The sequence below is a fragment of the Condylostylus longicornis genome, unplaced genomic scaffold, assembly GCF_029603195.1.
Source record: "Condylostylus longicornis isolate FDR11 unplaced genomic scaffold, ASM2960319v2 ptg000038l, whole genome shotgun sequence".
NCBI classification, from domain to species: domain Eukaryota; kingdom Metazoa; phylum Arthropoda; class Insecta; order Diptera; family Dolichopodidae; genus Condylostylus; species Condylostylus longicornis.
Window position 1 is genome coordinate 4,739,397 of NW_026578007.1, and position 14,372 is coordinate 4,753,768.

The window sequence follows — 14,372 nt, forward strand, 5'->3', positions numbered from 1 at the left end:
AATTTTTTTCTCTTCTTTTGCCGTCGTAGTCAGTTAACATCACCCACTAATTTTTAAAACACTATAGTTAAAATTAAATTGGAACTTGTAAATCTTAAACAAATGAGAATTTACACATAAAATTGAACATTGTTACAAAAATTATTATTTAATGCTTATCACGTAAATATTTAAATGGATCATTTTAATGGTTAAAAAAATATAAGTAAACCAAAAAAAAAATGAAATTTTAATGAAAATAAAAAAAGGGTCACCGTACCGCACATTGTAATGTGCTAAACATCGGCAGCGGAACGTCTTTTATTCATGAAATTAAAAGAAAAGAAAAACAAACGATTCTCTAAATTATTTTTTGTTTCACTCTTCGGGTTCAAGTTGTATAAAAGAAAAGTACTTTCAAAATTTAAAAGTGCTCCGAACAAAAACAAGTTTAAATTTTTTCAAAAAAAAAAAAAAATTAATTACCACATTCTACTATACACCAAGTTCAATGTTTATTCTAGGAAAAAAAATCAAGAGCACACAAATGGATTGAGAACGGCAAAAGTTATTTTGTATTCAAATCAGAAAAATATGGACAAAATTCTTCTCTCAGCAAATAAATATTATACAATTTAATACTATGGCTAAAAATCACATGGAATACATACTACAAGACAAACTTAACACATTAATTGTAGTAACAAAAAAAAAATTTAAAATTCAAGTCAAACATTTACAGCCGCATTAAGAATAAGAATGCTTCTTTTATATTGGAAAGATTTAAGAAATTTTTAATAACTTAACTTTAATAGTGTCCATTTCTCAGTTAGTTAAGCATCTTTATTATTCACAAATAGTGCATTCCTTTCTATTTAAGGAGAAACGCGAAAGCTATAAATTTTTGTATGGTATTAAATTTGTTACTCCCGTTTGCAACGCTAAGCAATTGACGACAGATATATCGATATATCTGAATCGCCTCTTATTTCATTGACATTAAAGAAAAGCAATTGAATTGGATTCAACAAAGTTTGACAAATTACTTAAAATAATTTCAGTTCAAGTAACTTTATTGAAATATATAAAGATGCTGCATAAATCACTTGTACGGTCAATCCTATCTGCATTTGTGTTGAAATAAAATTCCACACTCATTGATCGTTACTAAACTGATGAAAATACATTAAAAGTAGAGCTTCTATTCAAGTCACTCATTGTAAAGACAATTACGATTTGACAAACATTTTATTTGATTGTGTAGATTTTACTTTTTACATCTCAAATCCTCTGTATTGCAAATAAAAGTCAACACTATTTATGCACGTGCCCTTGAAATCATTTAACCTAAATATCGGCTAAATCAATTTTCATAAAAAGTTTTATATTTGACATTTGTGTATATATTACTCAACTGCGTACATATATTTTGACGTCATGCAGCTTGTCTTTAATAACAATTAAATTAAATAATATTGCATACTTTTAGGTTAAAGTTTTTTTTTAAAATGAAAAAAAAGTAAGTTGCACTCAATTTTTTCTTTGTTACAATGCCAATAAGATCGAAAATTTTACAAAAAATTTTAGAGAAAATAAAAAGCTTATAGTTTTTGTTGCAATTTAGTTTTGAAACTGCAAGGAAGGAAAAGTATCCATTCCAATGGTGTACCAAAATTCAAATACCAAAAATTCTTGTTTGTTTTACAAAGCATACTTAATTCGAGAGAAATTTTACATTTATTTTTATCTTGTTTTAAAATTGCTAAAGTTAGTAGTTAAAAACTATTTTACACCAAGAAATATTAACTGGCTAAGTATAATCAAATGAGTGGATCTTTTCTTGAGTTTTGTGTGAGTTGCCCTCAATATTTATAATTTTTATTTTATAATCCACACCTATATCTAATCAAAATATAAATGAGAACCATAAACTCTTTTAAAATTACATATACGACCCTGCAATAATAGCAGTATAGTATTATTAACCACTACAGTAACTTAACAAATCCATCAAAGGTATTCAAAATGCAAAAAAATTCGATTTCCTATTGTTGTTCCTAAGAAAACCCATTACATAGCTACGGTATTTTTTAGTAATTTTTAATAGATAAAAAATTATTTTTGGTTAACAAATTTATATGGCCTACAGACAAATTGAAATATTCATAGCAAATTTTCAACTAAATTTTAAAATTTATTTAATAGATTTTTGTTGATTTTTTTCTTGTAACCTGCTCCATTATTGTATAGGGAAATAATAAAAAGTAACAACTTAATGAATAACTGGCATTGAATAGTAAAAATTACTTTCTAATTGAATTATATTTGAATTTATTTAAAATGCATAGTGTGGAGTGAAATTTTTCACTATTAATCTTTTCACCATTTAAATAATTTTTCAATTTTTGAAAATTGTTTAAACACAAAATCATAATTTATTCATTTATTTTTCTTCTTTTTATTTTTGTCACTTGAACGTCATTTTCAATTTAATTCAGAATAATAAAAATAAAAGAAAAAGTTATTTTCATCTCTTTCTCTTTTTAACTTTTTTAAGATATTAGGTTACTAGTTTTTATTTTTTCATTTTCAAATTGCTACCTTAAAATAATCTATTCAATAGAATTGCACATGACTGTAAGCGATAAACTTTCATACTAACTTTCTTTAATGGAAATTGAAGTGAATACCTTAAAGAAATCACCCATAAAAAAGTTTTTTAATGATATTTGTACGATAAATGAAATCAAGTTAGAAAGAGATTTAGAACAAAATATAAATATTTAAAAGTTATAAAGAATGCATTAAAATTCTTTTAAAATTAGGAATTCATCAAACATTTAAGAATGATCTAATAAAAATGAGTACATAATATGAATATTAACTTTTACAGAATACGAAAATCTTAGCCGAATTTCAACTGAGGATACGATATTCAAACTGCAATAATTATAATAATTGTAAACTTGTAATAAGCTGTTGCTCCAAGAATTATTAAAAGTGTTTTGATATCAGTTCTTCGGAATACAAAATAAATACATAAATTATTAAATGACTTCCAATAGTTTCTCGAATATTATGGTTCCAACTCAAACTTTAAATTAAAGGAAAATTGTATAAAATCTCAATATGAAGAGCAAACCACATAACAAGCATCTTTCTTTTTTAATTTAAGTAAAGATACTCTTTATTAAGAAATATATCTGTTATAAGGAATAGATAATGCGATTTTTTGTATTGGTTATATACAAACACCAAAACTCATCTCAGTTCGTATTGTAAAACTAGTTTGAAACGGGAGGTAAACATTTAAAGTGGCTTCCAATATATCTGCATCTATAATACATATCAAGCCTTCATAGTGAAATAAAGGATGAGTTGAGATCCCTGTTCTATACGATTACAAAATTTGCATCGCTGCTAGTTTTATATACAGCTTATAAAATAAATATGAGTTATAGGATTCATGGTCTGTGATAAACCATGGCAGAGAAATCAAAGTTTTTTTGTTTCAGAAGTATTTGAATGCCTTCTGCTTATATACTGTGGCAACCAATTGTGGAAACAACAAAACTTCTAGAAACACAAAAAACTATACACAATTCTAAGGTACTCTTTACATATACGACAAAATTTAACATTTAGTCTGAGTTTGATGAAGGTCTGATAATGTAATGTCTGATAACTGTTTGACATCAGACTTTGTGTGATGGTAAACAATAGTAGATAATTCTCATCACATTTACTGTCAAAATTTTTTAACGACAATTAATTGTTTGTAAAAATTTGGGACAGTAAGCTGATTTTTATTTTGGTTTTAATTTTAACATAAAGTCTGAGCTGGCATTAGATTTTATCTATATAGGTTTGATCTTTGTCGTATACAAACGACAGTCAAAACCATATTCAGAAAATTTTTTAAATTTTGTCGTCTTCAATATAAATTTCGACTTGTCTCGTTGGAATCGTGTATTTCAATTTACAAAATATAAATTGAATTAATTTTAATGTTTGTTAATCATGTTTATTTTATTGAATATTTAAACAAGTTTTACTATTGAACTTAAAATTGATAATATTAAAACGAGTAGTGTTTTATGTATGTAAATAATGATGCCGCAGGAAAATTGATTAATTTTAGTTTTTCCGCAATTCAAATAAGTATTTAAAAGTTATGGATAAAAATCATGAGCAGAGTATAAAAGAAATATTAATTTCAAAATAGAGAGACAAGAAAAGTTAAGAAAAAAAAAATATTTAAATTCGAAAGAGAAAATTTACATTATTTGAATAATAAATCAGTTTGGATTTCAATGCTCTCTTCTTTTCTTTCAATTTTCCACCAAATTTTATTGCCCATATTTTTAATAATTTCATATATCTCTTTTCATACATAAGTATAATATAAAAGATGTTTACGAGTATCATATGTCTAATAATTAATTTATTATCCTTTTAATTTAATTAATAAAAATAAATTAATGATAGTAATGAAAATGATTTCTTTTTTTCATCTACAAAAAAATGTACGATATTTGCTAGTTATTTTAAGAGAAAAAAATTATTGATGGTGCTGCCACCACCGTCGCCGACGACTGTAAATGTCATTAATAATACAAAACATAATAAATATTTCACTTTCTTTCTCCTCGTTTTCATTGATGTTTAATTCAAATAATTCAGAGAAAGAATTAATATGTGAATTATTAAAAGGAAAAATTAATTTAATTAACAGCTATAAACATGATATTGGGATAATAGAGATATGGGTTTATTAGGCATAAACGATTACATTTGTATCACATGAGTATATTCAACTCTATTAACACTTTTTGAGAAAATTATTTTGAATTAAATATTAAAAATCATACAATGAGACTCTTATATTTGTTTCATTATTTTTTATAACAATGCATAATTTAATAGCCGAATTATTATATTCAGTTTTCCCTATATATAAGTATATATATGCATATACTTAGTCATGAATGCAGTCCAACATTACAACAGATTGAACATAAACAGTTACAAGTTTAAATGTGGTAGTAAAAGATTTGACATTTTAAATTAATTTAATTTTGCTTTTCTGTAAGAAAATTTTGTAAGGTTCTATTAAAAATTTATTATTTTCTTTGATACTATTTTTTTTTGAAAAATAAAGAAAGTAAACAGCTTCACCCCTACCAATATTTCAAAAGTGAGATGAAAGATATAATTTTGAAGAAGATAAAGAGGAAGAGTGAGAAAAGCTGTTACTCGGCTTTTATAAGTAACGAATAGCTCAAGTGGCCCCAGGGGTGGTGTTTTCTTGCAACCATTCGACTTCCTTGGAAAATTTCCGTGACCAAAAGAATACTGGTCAATCCGCATTAATATCAGCAAAAATTTCTGTAGGACAGATCAGTTAAAAATATTTTATATTAACCGTTGTTTTACTTATTGGAATTGTAGCATCTCATGCACTAACCTCTAAATTTTAACAATGTTATGTGTTTTTTCTAACGTCAAAGAACTCTTCCCTTCGTACTAATAATTTTTTCTGTATAATCTGAGAGAAATTTGCAATAACTTTTCCCAATCATGGCAATACTTTTCATGCTATGTAGTATTTAGTAATCTGAAAGTATTCCAAAGTAAAGCATTCATTCTTAGAGAATGCTATTAAATAATTTGAATTGTACAATAATTTTCTGAATTATATAATGTTATATATTGGATTTTCTAATTTTATTCTTATAATCTGTATAAAAAAAAGAGACAGAAAGCAATTAATATCAATAATTCTATTTGTGGATCGTTAGTCTCCATTCCCAAACCACTCTACTTCCCAAAATTATCAATAAAAAAAAAACAGTTCCAAATTGCCTACACAGAAAATTTAAATACGTGTTATAAAAAAGCGCACACAAACGTACCTGTTACATAGTTTTCTTGATTCTAATCGTTGTTTACTCTAGAAGGCCTAGAAATTCATTTTATCAACACATTTTTCCACAAATATTACATGTTCCTTGTTAATTGTAAAATAAAATTAATTTTAATTTTCTATAATTTTCCACATTTAAGTACATGACTTTTTGAACTTTTTTTAGAAAACATTAATTTATTAGAAAATAAATTTTAATGCCTACTTAAAATAAATTTTTATAACAACATACGAGTAAGACCTATTCAACTATGTACGAGTGTTTCCTTTTTGTAATATTCAATAAAAATCAGTTCTAGATATAACCACGAATTCACTTTTAATATCTTTTATAACCATTACATTATTTCAAGCCATTATAATACTATGATTGACCTTCAAACCCTATATACATATAGTTATTACAGTGAGAAATTAAGGGTTCAGGGTTGAACGTACAAAAATTTTTATATATTTTTATGAACTTAAATTATTTCATGGTCAAAGTAAATTCATTTATGAAAATTCAATTTCGATGCACTACCATTGAACATTAGATTTTATTTTGTAACAAAAAAAAATTTATTAACTACTTTCATTATTTCGAAAAATTGCAATAAAATTTTACTCATAATTTATAATTAAATTAATTTTCACCAAAACTATAAGGTTATAGTGAATTATTTTTTCAATTTAAAATTAAATCACAAAATATGATTAATCGATAATATAAAAATCTTTGGGAAATCAAAATAATGACAAATGATTTTTACAAGATTTTTTCACCTGCTGTCAATTTAAGCGCATATAGATAACAAAAAAATGATAATAAAAACAAAAAATTCCTTAATCTAATCATCAAAGCATAAAAATATGTCTGAAATCTGGTCAACAAATTACTACCAACTTTTTGTTTTTTTTAAATTTCACCCATAAGATTTTGTGAGAAAGCCAAAAATTGGAATCACGAAAAATTATTCGATACAAAATAGAAAAAAAAAAACATGAATTCGATTATGCGATTATTATGAACTCTGGATATTAGAGGCAATTTAATTTATCAGAAAATTATGATTTGAAAAGATAGGATCATACACACGCATATACACATTAACATACTTACTTATAATTTTATCTATCATTCAAAATTTATTATTAAGACGATGTTAATATATTTTTCGATTCTGTTCCAGCTCTAACACAAAAATTCCATTAAATTTTTTTCTTCTTCTTTTTACCTAATTAACTTGATACACTCTGAAATAATCACTTGAAAATATTAGTATTCACCTGTATTTCACTTTTATTTATTTATTTTTTTTTATACTAAAAGCTGCTGTTTTAAAGAAATTTATAACAGATCAATCTTTATCTCTATATTATAATATGTATTGGAGCATTATTCATTTCTTCCGATTCAAATATCGAATATTAAAATCGTATAAAACAGAATTTCTAAAACGTTTGCTAGTAAACATTAAAGATGTCGAGAACAATAGAATTTCACTTAAAATTGCAGAATATTTTAAGAATCTGTTAAAGGTTTAAATTGAAATCGTAACTAAGAGTTCAAATAGATTAATTATTTTATTATTTAAATTTTTAAATTTAATAATTAAGCATGAAAGCATATTTCGGTTCAGTATAAATAATAGTTTCCAAAGGTTATTTTTGAGACTTGTAAAGTAAATGTCTACAAGAAGATTCTTACATTTGTACGGTATTTGTAGTTCATACAATAGGACTTTATTCCCTACAATAGAACTTTATTGTATAAACTTCTTTTGAGGGTATATTACCACATAAATAATTCATAAAAAAACTAGTCCCTTCATGACGGAATTGATGTGCATAGTTATAATCCCAAAGGATTGCTTCTTAATATAAGCCTTGAATATTGCAATTAGTATGACTGTGAAACGTGGAAATAAATTTAATGATTGTTATGCTCTCTAAAATAAAAGATATTAGAAAAGTTTTCGAATTCTTAAACTACATAAAAAAGCTTTTTATTTTGTGCATTCTTTGCAAATTTTTTGTGGATTTACTGGCTTAGTCACGGCGCACAGCCATTCATACTGTAAGTATTTATGTATATACTAATTTATTTTTCGTTATGCAGGGGGTCGACGCCCCTAAGCCCTTCTCAAGTCGACCTATATGATCTTGTGCGATTTTTACCCCCATCTACGTTAACACTCTATCTAAGCTCATCACAAATTACAGTATTGCAGCCAACCCGAATCGCGAGACTTCTGTCGGGCTTACAAAACTCCTTCTGAAACATTCCAGAAGGCCCATCGAGAAGCAGTGTGCAGTTAGTACACTCACCAGTAGCCTTAATTCTTACACACTAGTTCCTAATACATTTACTTTGAAAAACTTTAAATTTAAACGAACAATGCGAACATCAAAACGAAATAATATCGGGAAACACTTCACAAGTCTGAAAATGCTACTAATATAAAAATTTTTTTAAAGAGATTAGTTATGTAGACAAACTCTGTTGAGAAACTCTGTTTTACAGAAGTATGTAAAACCTAATAATTCAAACATATTACATATAACATATAAGTATATACAAACCAAAAAAATATCATAATCAAGATAAACGTCATAACGTCATATAATGTGCGCCAATGTATCAAAATACAAAAAAAAAACAACATTAAACTTGAACGAAAGGGAAGCACCTTTAATTTTTTTTACATGTTTGACAGCTAATCATAAATATGAAAAGAAATTTTAGGAAAAAAAAAAATTTGTTTTTATGGCAGTCGATTATATTTTTCCTTACAAAAATAAAATTAATTCACAATGATTTTCAACATTTTAGGTTATTATATTAAAATTCGACCGACAACAACACAAGCATTTGAAAATTTAATAAAAAAAAATTATAAAGTAAATTAAAAAAGTAAAAGAATATAATGAAAACTTGATGTGAGATCAATAGATAGAAAATCGATTGATTTATAATTTCGATTAACAAAGAAAAAAAAAATTATAATAACTACAAACAAGAAATAAATCACAAATCGACATACCAGATTCGACCTATCACCACACTTTTATTATCGGAATAGAAATTGTAAGTGCGCGCACTTACAACGCAAGTGTTTTACAATAGTGTAAAAGAACTTACGCCATCTATACAAATCGATACACAAACTCTTACGTATTGTTCGTAACAATTGACTACTTAATTTTTTTTTCCGTCTTTACAAAAATTATAAATTTTTTTATTAATAGGACCACACTGTTTTTGTGCAATTCGCAACTTAATTAGTTTATGAACTAAAAATTTAAACATAATAAGAAAACAAAAAAGAAAAAGTAATTTTTTCTTAAAATAAAAAAATTTTTATTATTAAAAGTAGATAAAAATATTATGTATGGGCATATAAATTTGTATGTATGAGTGTGTTTATAGTTTTTATTTTAAAATTACATCAATAATTTATTGATGAAAAAGAAATAATAAAATAAAATCGACTACATAAATCTAGTCGATTTCTGAAATTATTTTCAAATAAATTAACTTTATTTCATTACCGATGTGAAAAAATTTAAAATTAGAGTTAGAACCACTTCAAATATTGCAATGTAATAGCAAGGGAAGATATCAAAATAAATTTTACAAAGTTTTATAAGTAGTGTAACATTCGCCCAATGGCAATTTTAGAAAAAACATGAAATTATTTCTGCGGTAATAAGAGACAAAAACTTCTGATCCACAATCACTAGTTCAGAGTAAATCAGCTTTTATGAATATTCTTTTTAAACATATGTAACCGTATTTTGGAAATTAAAGTATGTTAAGTTTTGTAAAAAGTAATTTGAAAAAAAAAATATTTTAAATGACGGTTTTTTCGTTTTAATTAGAATTATCTACTTTAGAAATAGTTCAAATTGAGGCAAATTTGGTTAAAATATAGATTTGAAAATTCAGAAATCAAGTTTTCTATAAGTACATAGTTAAACATAATTTGGTTTTGCTTTAATTTAACATAGATGTTTCTGGTGCATTCTATGTGTATAAATGGATAAAAGTTTAGATGATAGATTTATTTTTGCACGCCAGATTTATTTTGTAAGTTCAGATTTATCTTTGAATATGATTATTTAAAGTGTTCAGTAACAAAAAATGTAAACAGAGCTGTGAACTATTAAAAAAATTCTGAATTTTAAAATTATTCAATTGATTTTACAATTCCCTCGTGTAGACCTTTCGTAATTTTTAATAAATTTGGCATAACTCGAAATTTTGATTTTATAACGTTCTCGCGAGTGGTTTCCGAAAAAAATTAAGTGTATGATAAATAAAATTATTATTTTGATCTTAAATAAGACTTTATACCTTTGAAACACTTAAATGACGTTAAACCTTTCCTTTACATAGAAACAATATATCCCAAAAGAAAATTAAAATATTGTGGCGGATAAAGTTTATAAGTGATTTGCGCTTTTCAAAACCTCGACGGTAGCAAAATGTTCTAAAAACAGACTTTGTTTAAAAATTAATTAACAATGTTTTAAATTTTAAGTAAAATTAAATGATTTTAATGACATTTAAAATACGTATCACTTTTGATACAAAATATTGAAAATAAAAGTGAATACTCCCTATTTGAAAATAGAAACCGCACTAACATAAAAACATTGGAAACAAACCACCTAATAATTTTTTTTATTTTAACCCAATTTTTCTTTTAATTTTTTTTATTCAGATCCCTTCTTTTCCAAATATAAAAAATACTTCCAATCAAGCAAGTGAATATTGCATTATATTCGTACTTTACAAAAAAAAAAACACAAAATTATGTACTCATTAAGAAAAAACGAAATTCCAAACTATTGGACCGTCAATTAAATACCAAGAAGAAGAAGAAGAAAAACTAAATGCTATTTTTTAGTTGAAAATAAATAAAAAAAAAACAAAATTTTTGTTGGTGTTGCAAGAGAATGACAATAAAATAACATGCAATTTTTTGGTGATAATTATGGTGTGGAATTGCCTGCTATTTTTTTTATTTTATTTTAATACCCACACACTTCAATTGAAAACTCCGCAATGAAAATTGTAAAAAAACAAAAAATTGGTAATGAAAAACAGGAAAATTAAAATAATTTTTTTTTGTTAATTTTAAAATTTTTGTATTAAATTTAGGTCGTCGCCGTTCAATTAAATGAATAATAAATATAAATTAAATCAATAATGAATTTATAAACGTTGCGTTGCGTACACTATTTTGTAATCAAAATTAAACTTACGAATGGCATTATTGTGATAAATTGCAATAAAAAGAAATTAATTTTCGGATATTTCTTTTCTTATTTTCCATTGATTGAAGTCAAAGTTTTGAAATATTGATGAAATAATAAAGGGTTAAATAATTTGGAAATTGATAATAAATTAAATAATTAAATTAATTGAAAAAGTTGAGTATAATATTTTAAATCAAAAAAATAGTAGATAAATTATAAGTTAAATTCCCAAATATAATTGAAGGAATATAATTAAAATATAAAAATTTCCCAATTTATTAAAATATTGGGACCCAATTAAATACTATATAAAAATTTAATAGGGTTAAAAATTAAAGAAAATACTAATACGATACATTGAAGATAATGAAAATTTTGAAAATAGAAAATAATTACTTATATGAACATTTTGAATTCAAGCTTTTAAAGTACATTTTGATTAGTTTTTAGCACTCTTCTAAAAAATTTTTGAAAAAAAGTGCTTATTAGTTCCACTCTGTCCGTCCGTCCGTCCGTCCGTCCGTGTGTCTGTTTACAAAACTTCTACACCCTTGAAGATAGAAAGCTGAAATTTTGTACGTACATAGATCTTTACTAGAAACTTATTTCCGTAGAACAAAATTTTTACCTATCTTCCCCCCCCCCCCCTCTAGAAGTTTTACCCCCCCCCCCCCCAAAACCCTAAAAATGGCCTTATTTAACTATTTGTTGCAATGAAACCATAAGCATTTTTGAAATTTTGCAAACGCATAAAGACAGCGGCTTGCTTCCCCTAGCGCAGTATACTATAGTTAAACTTTAGAAAAACAAAATGGCCGTTCAAATTTACCGTTATCTAAAGTCCTTTTTTTCCAAATTTTTGATGTCGTTTTTCTTCTAGACCCCATACTCTAGAACTTTGAAATTTTAGGGGCTTTTAGACATTAACAAATAGTTCATTTCGTTAGAAGAAAATTTTTTTTCATCTCCACCCCCTCTCAAGTTATCACCTCTTGAAATTCGCAAAAGTTGAATTTTTGACACCTTATATTTCCGAAACCGCAAGCTTTTCCAAATTTTTATAAACTCAAAAAGCTAACGGTAAATTCCATGAAATTAAAAAATATAATTATTTTTCTTAACTCACACAATTAACCCTTAAAATCGAGCATTATGTTAACCCCTTTTTATGTTAATTTTTGCTTTATTTCAAAGACTGCATATATGCTTCATCCTAAATATATGCAATCCTAGAAATAGTTTTGTATATGAATGAAAATAATTTTAATAGTGTGGTGGATATACATAGACTGTATTTAAAAGCAGAATTTTCACTTGAAAGGGAAAAGTGCTATAATACAAACCATTGGTTTGATCCAACTTTATTTTTATATAATTAATTTTCAAATATATGTAGTTTTTCTATATAAGTTATATGTTACGCAGAAAGTCTGGCCCATAAGCAAAGATATATAGGAGTTTGGGTATATTTTGGAAGAACTAAATTGTCTGATTTTTTCATTTTCAGAACTCCAAATCGCTTTTTTGCTAACACCTATCTTTTTAGAATTTTAAAATTTTTTAATTAATTTCGAATAAGACAATTATTTGAAGTTTGATTTCTTCATTCCGCCCGTATGACGATTGTCTGCCATTTTTTGTAGATTTTACTGTTTTTAATAGAAATTCTTTTATTTATTTAAGTAATGAAAGCAATGTGTGTTTTTTATATATGCAAAAAATAAAATTTTTAAACTCAGATAAAAACGTGTTATCTATAAATTCTAATTTAGTTTATTGACACTAACGTACAATTCTAAAGTAATTTTTTTTATAATTATAGAAATTCGTTAGATGAAACATGTTAGTATTGACTGTAATAATTGCTTACATGGATTTTGAAACATTCCTTTTCCAGAAGTTCTAAATTTTAAATTGACACCATGTTCAATAGCAGATTTAATTCATCTTTTAAACGCGAAAACAATAACACCATGCTTTCCTGGCATTAATCATAAATTTCAAGTTTCATGTAAAAAGGAATAACTTTTATTTTTCAAAAAAAAATATTTGTCAACACCAATTATAAGTATTTTAACTATAGTCATAGTCAGTTTTTTAAACATTCATTGTATAAGCACTTTAACTATAATCATGCCAGCAATATGCTGGCAAACAATCATAAAGTATTTTTTAACGCAAGTGCCATACAAATAGTTTTTATTCTTCAATCTTCTCTATTATTTTGTTATTCAAATAATTTTATTTGTATTTTAAATACACAATTCTTCAAATACCAATAAAATACACAATAATTTTTATGTAAAATTGAAAATAAAAGCACGTGCTTTAGTGATTTCATTTGTTCACTTAAATCTTTTGAAAAAATAAAATTATTATTTTTTTAAACACGAGAAAATAAGCGTATATATTTTGAACAACCCAATGTATTTAACCGTAATTTAAATAACAATAAAAGAATTGAATTTTTTTTATAATGGACAAATTAACATAAGAATTTCTTTTATAAAATTAATTTTGGAATTAATTTAATTATGGTAATTTTGGAAATATGTAATTGAATAATAAAAATAATTTTGATTTACATTTCAAATCACAAATTGAATAAATCCGACATTTAAATGAATAATAGTAAGGTAATTAATTAATGAAACTTAGTGAAATTTTGGAATAAATGATTTTTATTTAATTCTTAAATCGTTTACTTCAGGCAGATTGTCACAGTTCATTGATATACTGTAGATAAAGAGGAAATTAATTAAACAATACGTACACTTCGAAAACGTAATTATTAAGGCCTTTGCTAAATACGCTGATTGGAAAATGTTTGATTCAATTAATGCCGAAACATAAATAAATAATTTTGCTAACTAAAAATTCTTTCCACTGAAAAAAAAAAACACAAATCAATTAGAAATAAAATCAAACCAATAAAGCATAAATTACTTTCATAAAGGTAACCAAATATATTGACTTATTGCATATATTTAGGATGAGAGAAAAAAAATGACAAAAGCTTCAAAATATTTTTTGAATTCAGGGCTTAATTGCGTGAGTTAAGAAAAGTAATTATTTTTTTTTATGATATAGAATTTGGTAGAAAAACATTTTGTTCTAACGAAATAAACTGTTAACGTCTTTAAAACTACACGATGACTTTAAATAGTGTCTAAAGACTGCTAAAATTTCAGTAATTTTAAATTAAACTGTTTTTGATTTC